A 12,962-nucleotide genomic window follows, 5' to 3' on the forward strand; every position below is an offset into this window, starting at 1 on the left:
ATTACTGGAGATCACTCAGGTTGGAGAATGATTTCACAATCTACCAAACCTCTTCCCTATTTTGAGCAATCCACCCTTGGAAACCAGCAACATGTCTCGGCACAACCATGATAAGGGTGCAGGAGCTAGGAAAAGAAAAGTTATTTTTTCTGGAAAGAAACTGGAAATTCTAACAAAGGAGTGTGTGGCACATCATGATGATTTATTTGGGAAGTTATCACTGTTTGTGCCTGATTGCCCAAAAAGGAATATATGGCTCTAAATGCAGGACAGGGTTAACTTTTTGGGGGCCAATCAGAGAACAATTGGTAGAGGGACCCACACTCAGCACCGACCCCTCTTGAGGAGTCAATAGAGTCTGCTCTGGAGCCTTAAAGTTTTGCCCTGGAGCCTTTGGTGTTGTCTGTCTTCAGCAACGTCTAAAGATAAACCCGATACATTACTTTCACTTTTTCTAACACATAATGCTTAAAATACATTTGTAAATGGTTATCAGTAAATGTTCCTAAGGAAAGTGCACGGTGTATTTCAACAGTTCTAGTATAAATGTTAAGGTTACTTTAGTATAGCATTATAGGAGGTGTAGTTCAACATAGCAATAACAGTTTTAGCAAAGTAAAATGTAATTAAATATAAAAGTAATGTCCATGGTATACATGTCTTCTATATATCATCAAATTCATTTTCTAAGCATTTTTAAACAGATATCCCTGCACAAGGAGCTCATGACTCTGAAGGGGGGACGGGGCCATGAAGACACAGTAATAGTCATTGTTGTAGGAAATGATTCTAACTCCCAGAATTCACTACCCCAGGCACAATGTTCCAGTCCAAGCGTTGGCACTCAGACACAGTCTGTTGAGGAAGCTGTTTGGCCATGCACAAAAAGTGAAATTGGAGAACCAGCAGTGAAACACTGACAACTGTGCAGGAGAATTACAGTGTGGCATCACAGTGTTTTCAGTCCTCAATCTACAAGATATGTTCCCATTAGAAACAGTGGAGAAATGCATCGTTATTTGAAGGTTCAGATGCATCAATTTTGAGGATCCAGCACTTACAACACAAACAAATAAAAAGTATGAATACTAAATTGGTGAGCATTGAACGAAGCATCAAAAATGCCCTGCAACATCTGGCTAATATTATAGAGGAAAGCCAAAGGTCCATCAGTGAGAAAGTAGAGAGTATGCCAGAGGCTATGAGACATTTACACGGGCAGTTACAGCAGGAAAATGGAACACAAAGACATAGGCAACATTTGCTTGTATAGCTAGTTTGAGTCACTCTAAAAATTGCCTTGTACAGTTGACTTCAACCTTATCTCGCCAGACTGTAAGTGTGCAAGTAGAAAAGGGTCACTATAATGGGGATGTTGCATGTGGCCTTGTACAAGTGACGAATGCAACAGAAAGTTAGCAAACCTGACACATTGCGAGTGGAGGACAAGTTGGAGCTGGAGAAAGTTCAGACCTCTTCAGTGTGAACAGTGCTTCTGTGACAGAGGCTGTGCATCTACAGCGCAGTATGATTCGTTGTGGAGTTGGAGGAAGTGCAGGGTCAACAACATCTGAAAGACACGCTGTTGGTCGTAATAAATGCAAACATTAAAACATTGCAAATGCTTTAATTTTCTGTTATGTTCAAATATATGATAATTAACATTCCATATACCAAGACATTTGTTCAACATAAATACTTGGCAGAATGCCAAAGCTCAATGTTTGCACACACATTTATACCTGAAAATAAAGTTACATTTTTTTGCGAGCCTACGATTTGTTAAAAATAATGGTTGTTTATGTCAGCATGTCTTGCTGTCCCTTCTGATACCCTCGAGGCATACTGTGTTAGATGTGCTGGTGATAATGAGCCTCATCGTCCGACTAGACCTTTTTGGGATTTTCATGAATCACAATGTATCAATAATAAGCTAAACATGAGGAGGTCCTGTCAAATCTCACGAAGATCTGTGATAAGGTACCAAAGTTATTACCATATCAAATATTTTTGACCCACCCGTTTACATTTGCTTCCCATTTTAGAGCTGCATTAAATTTGACATACCAACAGAAAACTAACCATGCTTTGCATTAGATCCTAATCAAGGTTTGATGCATTTTCAAAATTGTGTGGCCTACAATGGAGTTCACCTAATCTCCCAAAAGTACCTGTCAAGCAGATTGCCTCTATTAGGAGGCTCAAAACACTTTGGCAGGAAAAGTAGCTTTACCAGAAATTCCATCAATTCAATACCCAAAACCTCAATAACTTCTGTTGGAAAATCGGCATTATTTACATCTTCACATCTTTTGCCACTGATTGCTCTCTGTCAAATTCATCCACCCAATCAAAAAGACCAACCAATTACTTACCAACCAAATATGCAATATCATAATCTGTATTCATTGCCTACACAACAATACAATGCTATAATGCCCCACAACGGTTTGTCCACATTATAGAACCTGCAAAATACAACAACAAAAAATACATACAGAGTTCTATCGCCAGTGGTCATTCTGTTTGGGGAATGCAATCATTTTCATTTCTCCATGTAGTACACCATCAATAAATAGTCATTCATCATATGGAGTACCATAAACGGCCCTTCATTATCTGGTGTTCCTCCATTTTGTGAGCCTCTGCATCTCCCCTGTGTCCTGATACAGCCCAGTGTTCAAGGATTGCAAAAAGACCTTAGTAAGGAGCCCTGAGATATTTCTGGGTAAAAAGTATTATTTGTTCAAAAGTGTTTATTTTAGCTACCTGTGTCTGTTTTACTGTGGACTCTCTGTGTTTCAGGCACCCTGGCCTCTTTTAAAGTGGTGTTTTTTTTTTTAATGTGTTTTTGCCGTGACTGTGTGAATTGCTTTGCTAGTTTGTGGCACATAACCCCCCCACCACCCTTTTATTCTTCTAAGTAAAAAGGCTACATACATCTTGCAGAGTGTGTTTTTAGGAGACTGTTTTAATTTGTTTCTGTGATTTAAATTGTGCTTAAAAACTGTCTGCCCCCCTGTTTTTTTGCCTTTAAAAAAGCCAATTTCAAAGTGCACACCCAGCAGTATGCAGTGTTTGTTTCTTAAACAATCTCTCCCTTACCTGGAAAGTAGACTCTGCTAGCTAGGAAGTGTGGATTCAGCCTGTCTGTATCCAAGGAGATTCTGACTAGAGCAGCAGTTGCCTCCCCCGACCACAGGGACTGGACTTCAGTTAACTTGCTCCTTATATAAGTTCCTATTGGGTGTTGCATATGTTGTTGTGATAGGTTGTTGGGAGATGGTCTTTCCATTGGTTGCTGGCTCCAGGGTTGGGGTTATGATTGGTGGACAGGGCTGAGCATCTGATTGGCTGTTGGTTCTAGGGCTGTGATTGGTGGATAGGGCTGAGATTCTAATTGGCTGTTGGTTCTAGGGCTGTGATTGGTGGATAGGACTGAGATTCTGATTGGCTGTTGTTTCTAGGGCTGTGATTGGTGGATAGGACTGAGATTCTGATTGGCTGTTGTTTCTAGGGCTGTGATTGGTGGATAGGGCTGAGATTCTGATTGGCTGTTGGTTCTAGGGCTGTGATTGGTGGATAGGGCTGGGATTCTGATTGGTTGATGGTTTTAGGGCTGGGGCTGTGATTGGTCGTCAGGAATAGGGCTATGATTGGTGATTAGGGCTGGGTCTCCCATTAGTTGTTTGAATCAGGGATTGTAATTGGATTGGCTAGGGTTAGGACCAGCTTCTTATTGGCCAGTAGGGCTATTAAAGGCTAGGACTCAGGGCGTCTCACCCCGGGCATCGAGGCAAAGGGCGGAGAGGACAAGGGCAGCTGCCTGTTGGGGCCTGTTGGGGACTGGTAGGGCCTAGGGCCAGAAATGCTGCCCAATTATCAATGGACCAAGAATGGTTCCAGCCCCTACACATCCCTCAACATGCAAACACATATTCTACAAAGGCATCCAACTCATGCATCACAAACTGACCACAGACAGATTGCATTGTCCCATCACCCAACACAATGCCCTTCATACAACACATATACACATATCCCCCACAACTACAACAGTCAAACACCTGCATTCTCACAGCAAACACTACTCTGTCCACTCCCACTAACACAACCTGCCATCACCAACACAATACAAAACTACAGTATACATTTCTCTCAGTCTCAGCCTTCCAGATACACACTCTCTGCTCATACTAACCAACAACACTATCCGCTGTTCGCTCCACACAGACCACCTGTCCTTGTAACAATGCCCACACCCTACCTTCAAACACACCATCTACAAACACTCTTCTCCTCTTTTCACCAATTACACACAACCATACAATCCCCACATTTCACTCCACCACACATATTACCTCTTCCAGTCATCGCAACTAACGCTAACTCCCCTGACAAACATCCATCACCTCTTACACACCTCGTACATTCATCTCCAAAACACATCAACACCCCATCTAACACTCAAATTCCACTCACCAGCACTAACTCACATACAAATCCCTCACCAAAAATAACTACACCAATATCCCCTCTCACTATTCCACAAAAACAATACCAACCACAAACATCAGCACATCAAAGCAACACAAACTTACATTACACTTATCGTCATACCCACTCCCACCCTCAGAACTACACAAAGAATACAAATTCCATCCTATCTCCACCCCTAATTTCTCACTCTTCACAAACACCTACCACAAGCACCCCAACCTAGCAACTTTCATTCACTCGCCTCTCCTCCATTGCACAATTTAGAGCCTTACATCATGATCCACATGCTCCTCCACCACCCCTTACCCATACTCCATCCACACTAAACAAACGCAAACAAAATAAAAAACATGCCACTAATAGCAACCTCGCATCCCCTTGTCTATTACATAATAAGACTACCCTACAAAAAACAGTACACTCTTCATGGCTCTCTCAGCCACCAAGTCCACCACCCACAAACACAGACCCAACAAAATGCCTCCTTAACATGCTGGAAGAGGAACAGTATATTGAAAAGCAAGACTATTGTGAGCCTCAAACAGTTATCACAACCAGCAACACTCCTGCTTCAAGCTCACATTTTACTACTTACCCTTCTGCTAAACAAAACAACACTACCACTAACACACCTTTTCTAAACTGCCAGCTCATAAATGCTCGATCACTCTCAAAAAACAAGCACCACATCTACGACCTGCTGACAGACACACAACCTGACTTACTATTCATAACTGAATCCTGGTTGGGAGATGACATGGCCCCAGTGCTGCACGAAGCCCTTCCTCCAGGCTATCAAACCATCACACAAAACCGTATAGGCAAGAGAGGAGGTGGACTATCTATTATATTCAAACAGGCATTGAACCTCACTAAAACAGACAACATCTCCATACAAGGTTGTGAAACCCTCCTTACCAGATGCCACCCTACTTCAACTTCCTCCTGTAACTTTCTCCTCCTTTGCAGACCTCCACCTAACAACTCCACATTCCCAGATGCTTTTCTAGACACAGTCCCAAACCTTATTACACTATACTCCAACCTATGCATTCTTGGGGATCTAAACATTTGGTTTGACAAACCCAATATGCCCCATCCAAAAGCTATCACCACTGGCGTAGTTGCATTGAACCTACATCAGATTGTACACAATCCCACACACATCACTGGACACATCCTAGATGCTATTTTTGCTAAGCCTGAACTAGTTACTATTCATAGCATCACGCCAATCACTTGGTCAGACCACCATTTGATAACTTTCCGACATACAACTCCACAAATCAATACACCCCACAACTACTTGCATACATACACCTATCGACCATGGAGCAAACTCAATTTGGATGACTTAGAAACACAACTAACAGCCAACACAGATCTAGATACAATTAATTCTGTGCCAAAACTTTGTGAGTGGCTAGAGGAAGCTTTTGATATCCTAATATCACTCAGAAAAACTAAACACAACAAAAGACCTTGGAGAAACACAGAACTTAAAAAGATAAAGCAACAAATCAGAAAGTTGCAGCGGACCTGGCTCAAAACAAACAACAGTCAAGACAAACTGTAGCTACACAAACTTAATAGGATATACAAATCATCAATCAAAAAAGCTAAAAACAAAGGTACTACTCAGACAGAATTCAAAATACTCAATCTACTACCAAGGAATTTTATAAAATTCTCAATGAATTTTGAAAACCTACATGCATGGAAGGAAGTCATCCCACTACTCAAGATTTCACAAACAAATTGGCAACTCACTACACAACCAAGGCAGACACAATGGACTCCTTTTTAAAACAGAAGAAAAACATCAGCATCAACCCCTTTCCTAAAATACCCTCTAAGAATAAACCAACCCAACCTCTACAGTCCTTCAAACAAATACCCCAGGGTGAATTTATGGATTTGGTCAAAGCAAGCAGACCTTCTGGTTGCCCTTCTGACCCTTGCCCACCACAAATCTTCAAGAACATTCTTCTATCTAATTCTGCTGCCACATCTGTAAGAAGAATCATCAACAACTCTTTAACCTCAGGAACTTTTCCTGTAGACCTGAAAAAAGCATACATACGACCATTATTAAAGAAAACAAACCTAGACCCGCAAGGCCCCAACAACTACAGACCAATCACAAATGGACCTTTCCTGATAGAAAGAGCAGCATTCACCCAGATGTCACAATTCATTGAAGACAATTCTATACTTTCAGACTTCCAAAATGGATTCCGCCCAGGAAAAAGCACTGAATCGGCACTCATAGCAATCTGGGATGATCTTAAAAACACAGTCGACCGCAATGGAGTTGCTGCACTACTTCTCTTGGACCTCTCAGCTGCCTTTGATACGGTTGACCATGACAACCTAATTCAAAGACTCCACGAAGCCGGCATACAAGGGATTGCTCTCGACTGGATTACTTCCTATCTCCAATAAAAGATCTAATATCATCCACTCGCCCCCCTTCTTGTCCAAACCCTAATTCACAAAAGGAGGGGTCCCCCAAGGATCAATCATCTCACCTTTGCTTTTCAACAACTACATGATATCTTTACCAGACCGATCAATGATTTCCATCTCACATGCTACAACTATGCAGATGACACACAAATACTACTTAAATTAGAATGCCCCAAAAACATTGAAAACTCGCAAATCTTCAGTTTCCTCAGAGCCGTTGATCAGTGGATGACCTGGAGCCATCTCAAACTAAATACCTCCAAAACACCTCCAATATGCCTATGTTGATAAATATTTTTTTCAGATTATGTGTATATTTCTAGTTATGTATAGTTCTTTAGAAAATATGTATTGCTACTGTGTCATAACAATAAAATACACAAACACTCTTTAAACCTGTTTGACTAAGTATATTTTACCCATGGTTCTAATTATGTATTGTATGTGCATATGTGTGTGTATTAATGTGTGTTTGTATGTGTATGTGTGTATGTATATATATATATATATATATATATATATATGTATGTGTGTGTATATGTTGTTTCTGTGCTTGGCATGTTCGTTGGTCATTGCATGGCTCCTGGGTGGGTTGTTATACTAGATATCTATGAATTTGTGCTCTCATCTTATCACACTTATCTACCCATCATCATATGTCATGCCTCTATCAAACTGTCCTCCATTCTCACTCTGACTCATCCCGAATCCTTTCTACTACTTTCATCTCCTCAATAACTCTCCTTAAGCTCTTCCCTTCGCTTCCACATCTAACTCACCAAACCTCACTCTACTACCGTGACCTCCCACACAACCCTACTAAATTTTCCAGCATTTATCTCACCCTGCTACTATGCTTTCCCTAACCCTTCCACATACTCTTCCCTCCTCCATCCCCCTTTACTCATCCCATGCCTTTGGGTTGAGTAAATTAAGGATATACTCCCAATTAACACTTCTGGATTTCTTTCCTCCTCCACCCCTCCATTACTCCAGTCAATCTAACGAACAAACTCTGATATCCGCGGCTTAAATTAACTCATAATAATACTAAAACTGTAATCATTATTTCCCGATACTAATCCATCACTAATTCTTGTTGGGTTCCAGAGTAGCGTGCTACTCACCGAAAAGCGGTTTGACGCCTTGTCAGGGGTTGTAAGCGCTATATAAATACGATTACAATACAATATAATACAATGTGCCATTTCAGCAAAGCACAATGTTGTGCGGTGTGGAATTCCATTTGCCACAACCGCACATACTGCTCTCTTTCTATATTTGAAACAATAACTGGTGATTGCCACTTGAGTGATACTAAGTGCCACGCTTCTCACAATTCTTTCATGCTCTTGTAGCAATTATTTATTCACAGATTTTTCAACAAAAATGTATTTGCCAGAAAGGTATCATACATGACCTTTAAAAAAGTCCCAAACCGTGATATGTGCTGTAACATAAATATGTACTGATTTTAAGGGCCCCAACTACACGAAAATACATGTTTTCTGTGGTAACCTTAGAAGCTGAACTACTCAAGCCCCTCCACAAAGAAATCTAAAATGTTAACCGCATCCAGGTTCGTTACAATGTGTACATATTGGACTTGGCAAAGTACTCAACGCTATCATATCACACATCTTCTAACAAGCTCGAGGTTGACCTCGAACGTTTTATAAATAGCAGAACAAAATCTTGCTTTTGTGTACTCTTTCTCAACAGCGTGCTGAATTAATAGACATTGTCAGCCCACAAGAAACCAAAAAAAGGGGGAAAAGTACTGTAAAGGAAACCCAATAAAAATACAAAGGAAGTGGTCAGAATATTTTCAGCACTATCTGTTACCATCACATGCGCTTTCGATAACAAACTGACACCTTCATCTGCGCCAGTGGTTTACTTTAATTTTATATTCCACTAAACTAAATTTGAATACACCACAATGCTGCCGCCACAGTAGAGTTGCGTGATATATCCTCTGTGCATAAAGCAAACCTAATTCATTTCTTTGCTAATCCAGTCCTTGCGGTGTAATCACACTTGGCTTCCCTGTTTTTTTCAAGTAGCTCTTTATTGCATTTTTAAGTGCTTGTACAAACATCTCGGTCAGGACAAAAATTCCTGTGGACTATGAACGTCAATTCACCAAAAGGCCAGGGGTAGCGGAAGTGACATCACACGCCATTTGACCGTTACACTCGCTCACACACATATATGCTTAGACACACAGTTACCTCAACTGCTAGGGATGGTCACCTAATTGTACTCCATTTTTAACATACTAAAAGTGAATAATATGTTATTCACTATTAGTGTAATACAAATTGACGAAGGAGATTGCGCCCCAACCTATGTCCATTGGAAGGAGCTGCTGCTGTGCGTCTGGCACAGATTTTGCCACCTCTGAGGCTAGGGGTCGCAAATGCAGTGTCAGGGGTCTCAAGGGGCAGGTCAGGGGTCACAACTGTGACCTCTGGCGAACCCTAAATGAGTCCATGCTGTGGAGGACAGGTTTATATAATCCACATAGCGTACAATGTCAGGCATCCGATTCGAAGTGCCGATAATGGAATAATGCAGCAATACAATACACGTCTGACATACATGCATTGTGCTCAGCTGGACAGCTGAAATATCAAAGAACCTCTCTCCCACCTACCTAGTCCGGCTAGAGCAGCAGTGAGGAGAGAGACCACATAGGGCTCCTGGGAGGGATCTGGTGGCCGCAGGAAGGAGCTGTAGTAGGGCAACACAGCCAAACAGTAAGAAATATCCAAAAAATGCCTGTGTATACGTAGCTCCCAGCAGGGGAGCAAATATCCCACTTGATGGGATTGTGGATGTTTGTGGGATTATGATGGTTAGCTAAAGGTGGAGCAAAGGGGGCCAAAACAAGTAGTCAATTACCAGCCCCTTTGGGGAGCCAAGGGAAACAGTCCCTGCACTGCCGCCAAAGGGAGTATAGATGAAAGATCAGCATGTGTAGGGGAACAGTCCTGATGCCTTAAGTCCAGGAAGGGTGGAAATACGTATAGCCTGCTTCTAGGCCCACCCCACAAGACTAGTTGGTGCCTGCAATAAAAGACTCAGCTCTCAGGGGGTCCTCTCAACTTTCTTAACTGACGGTCTGTCAATATAGGAGTTCCAAGCGTCCCAGTGAGGGTTAGGGTGACCACCTGGCATGGAGGCAAATTCTGGACAGGACTGTTAAATAGGACAAAGGGTCAAAACTCAAGACAAAAATTCCGGACAAATGGTCAAAATTCAGGACACAATTAAAAAAACAATGTGCATTTATTTACTATTTTCTATATAGCTCTATTTATTCACTAGGATTTTTTGGTGATTGCCTCCTGGTATGCCTCATTCAGGTGTCACATTACATCCTTGTTCAGTAGTAAATTAATGCCCTTCATCACTGTGTCGAAGCCCTCAACTGTACCCAAGTCCGCGGTTTGTGCTTGTAAAGGGTAGGCAGGGCACATACCCCTTGCAAGGCTGTGCTAGGCAATTGCCGACTATGCCCATGTCTTAAAATGGTTTTGTAATTGAGCAAAAGCCAAACCAGTGATCTGGACCGTCCCTAAGTGTCAAAGTACACAGAGAATCTTCAAAGCATTTGGGGGGTAAATTGCACAAACAAAATGTAGGAAAATGAGAAAGATTTTAAAATGGAATTAGTGTTTTTAACATATGGTAATGTTTTCCCCTTTATGTGCAATTAGACCTCAAATTGAACTGGGAACAAGTTACCTTTTAATACCTAGGGATTAATATCTACATCCCCATTTATCCTCACAATGGAAATCTGGGCAGACAAACATTGTCCCCCTAAACCCAGTTTGCTTTTTGGTTTTCTGTTCCGCTTTCAGTAATGGACCACGTGGCACTAATGAGAATGGTGTGCTATCCAGTTATTATATTATTCTGCAAACCTTCCCCTGGTCATCCCTCATTCCTTCTTCAGACACACCACACATCAGATTTGGTCACTGGGGCGCAGTCGGGTAACTCTTTCCTCTCTAAAGATACCTGTGACTGCAGGTGGATTAGGCCTTCTGAACTTAGAATACTATTATTTAGCTGCACAGCTCCAACAGGTGGCTCTCTGGCTGTCTTGCCGCCCCATGCATGAGATGCGGTTTATCCATAAAGACTTTAAGGAGAGCTTAATGCACTAATCACGGTTTCCTATGGACCATTTTACAGAACACCATCCGGGGTTATCCTGCCCATGTTTTCTTGCCTTGCTAGAACCTATAAACTCACTGACACAAAGAAACCCTAGACTCCTGCACTACCTCTGCTAGGCCTTCCCACAAGCACAGGACGGCTGTGCTCAGGTCAACTCCATCAGAGGCATGCTACAGGTGACTTGAAATTGGGGGATTTGTTTATGGACTGTGAGCTACTAGATTTTCAAACTCTTGTGGCAGACTACCATCTACACCCAGGTCAACTCCTTGCTTACAAACACCCTAAGCAATCATGAAATGCCCTAGTTCTTGCCCGCCACCTATCACTAACCTCACATAAGGTGTGCCAGAAGCACTACACCATAGGGACTGATGGCAAACTGATAAGATGGGTTTACAGGCCTTCCTGCAACATGGAGACGACAGCAGGCCTTCTCGCCATACTACCTGGGAGACTGATGTGGCCAAACATCTGCAAGATACGGAGTGGGCTAAAATACTGCACTTTCCCCACAAAGTATCCCGTGGCTGCCACTTTAAGTACATTCAGAGAGCCTCCCTGGGAATACATTCTGCCTATTGTTTGCCATTGGCTTTGTGGTTTGTAACTCACCATCCTTGCTTTCAATTTGCTGGATTTATATGTTTTTAGGCTGTCCAGCTTGAGTCCATCCCTTCCCTTGCCCAACCTAATTTGCTGCACATTCAGAGAACATGGTAAATTGTCTGGCTCTGTCGTGGTGGGAGTTTGGTGTTTATTTTTCTCTCTCTGACTTCAAAGAGAGAGGATTTATGTGACGATCTTGCTGGATACTGTGGGCAGGAAAGAGTTTTTTCTATCACATGACACCATTTATATGAACTTTGCAAGGATTTCAGAATAAGTCAGAATTAGGAACACAAATGAAGCACAGTTTTATTAATTCTGACCTGTGCTGGAAACAAATTCCTTAATATGAGTAAAACACATAATTACACCGGGTGATGCAATTTCCACACATCATCGTCTGTTATCAGTATAGTTTTATTAGTAAAACTGTATGTCTGTGCCAATGTCATGGTCATTTCAATCAAAAATATGTTGTCTCTAATGCAAGTGTGTTACCACACCATGCATACTCCATTCCACTCTGCACCACTCATCACCACTGCACCCTACTCTGCATCACTCCACTTTACACCACTCCATGCCACTGCACTGTGGGACACTTCACTCTACTCCACTCTAAACGGCTCCACTTTATGCCAATCACTCTATGCCTCTCTACTCTACTCTGTACCACTCTACTCGCTACCAATGCACTCAACACCACTGCTCTCTGTACCTTTGCATGCTACACCGCTCCCGTCTAGGCCACACCAATCTAGTCTGCAGAACTCCACTCTGTGCCACTCTGCAACACTGTATTGTATGCCACTGCACTCTATGCCAATACACTCTATGCCAGTGCACTTTACTATGTAACACTAAACTCTGTGCCCCTGCACTCTACACCAATGCACTGTACATCACTCTAATCTGCTTTGCACCACTGCACTCTATACCATTTTATTCTATGCCATTACACTTTATGACACTCTACGCAACTGTATTCTACCTTGCACCTCTCCACTCTATGCCACTTAACTCTACTCTGAAACAATCTACTCTACGCCACTGCACTCCACCCTGCATCTCTCCATGCTAGGCCTCTGCACTCTATCCTGCAACTCTCCACTCTACGCCACTGCACTCCATGGCACTCAGCCTCACTGCACTCTAAACCGCTGCACTCTACGCCAATGCATTCTAAGCAA

The 12,962-nt window shown here is 42.2% G+C and overlaps 1 long non-coding RNA gene across 1 annotated transcript in view; it reads right to left on the reverse strand.

Moving 5' to 3' along the window:
- Positions 1–233: 233 nt before the first annotated feature.
- The window catches only part of LOC138259148 (uncharacterized), a 110,970-nt gene continuing 98,241 nt past the window's right edge, over positions 234–12,962 (reverse strand). Inside the window, exon 3 of the long non-coding RNA XR_011198648.1 lies at positions 234–1,582. This is a non-coding gene — a long non-coding RNA (uncharacterized lncRNA). The remainder of the gene's footprint in view (positions 1,583–12,962) is intronic.

The sequence above is a fragment of the Pleurodeles waltl genome, chromosome 2_1 (assembly GCF_031143425.1).
Source record: "Pleurodeles waltl isolate 20211129_DDA chromosome 2_1, aPleWal1.hap1.20221129, whole genome shotgun sequence".
In the NCBI taxonomy this organism is placed as follows: domain Eukaryota; kingdom Metazoa; phylum Chordata; class Amphibia; order Caudata; family Salamandridae; genus Pleurodeles; species Pleurodeles waltl.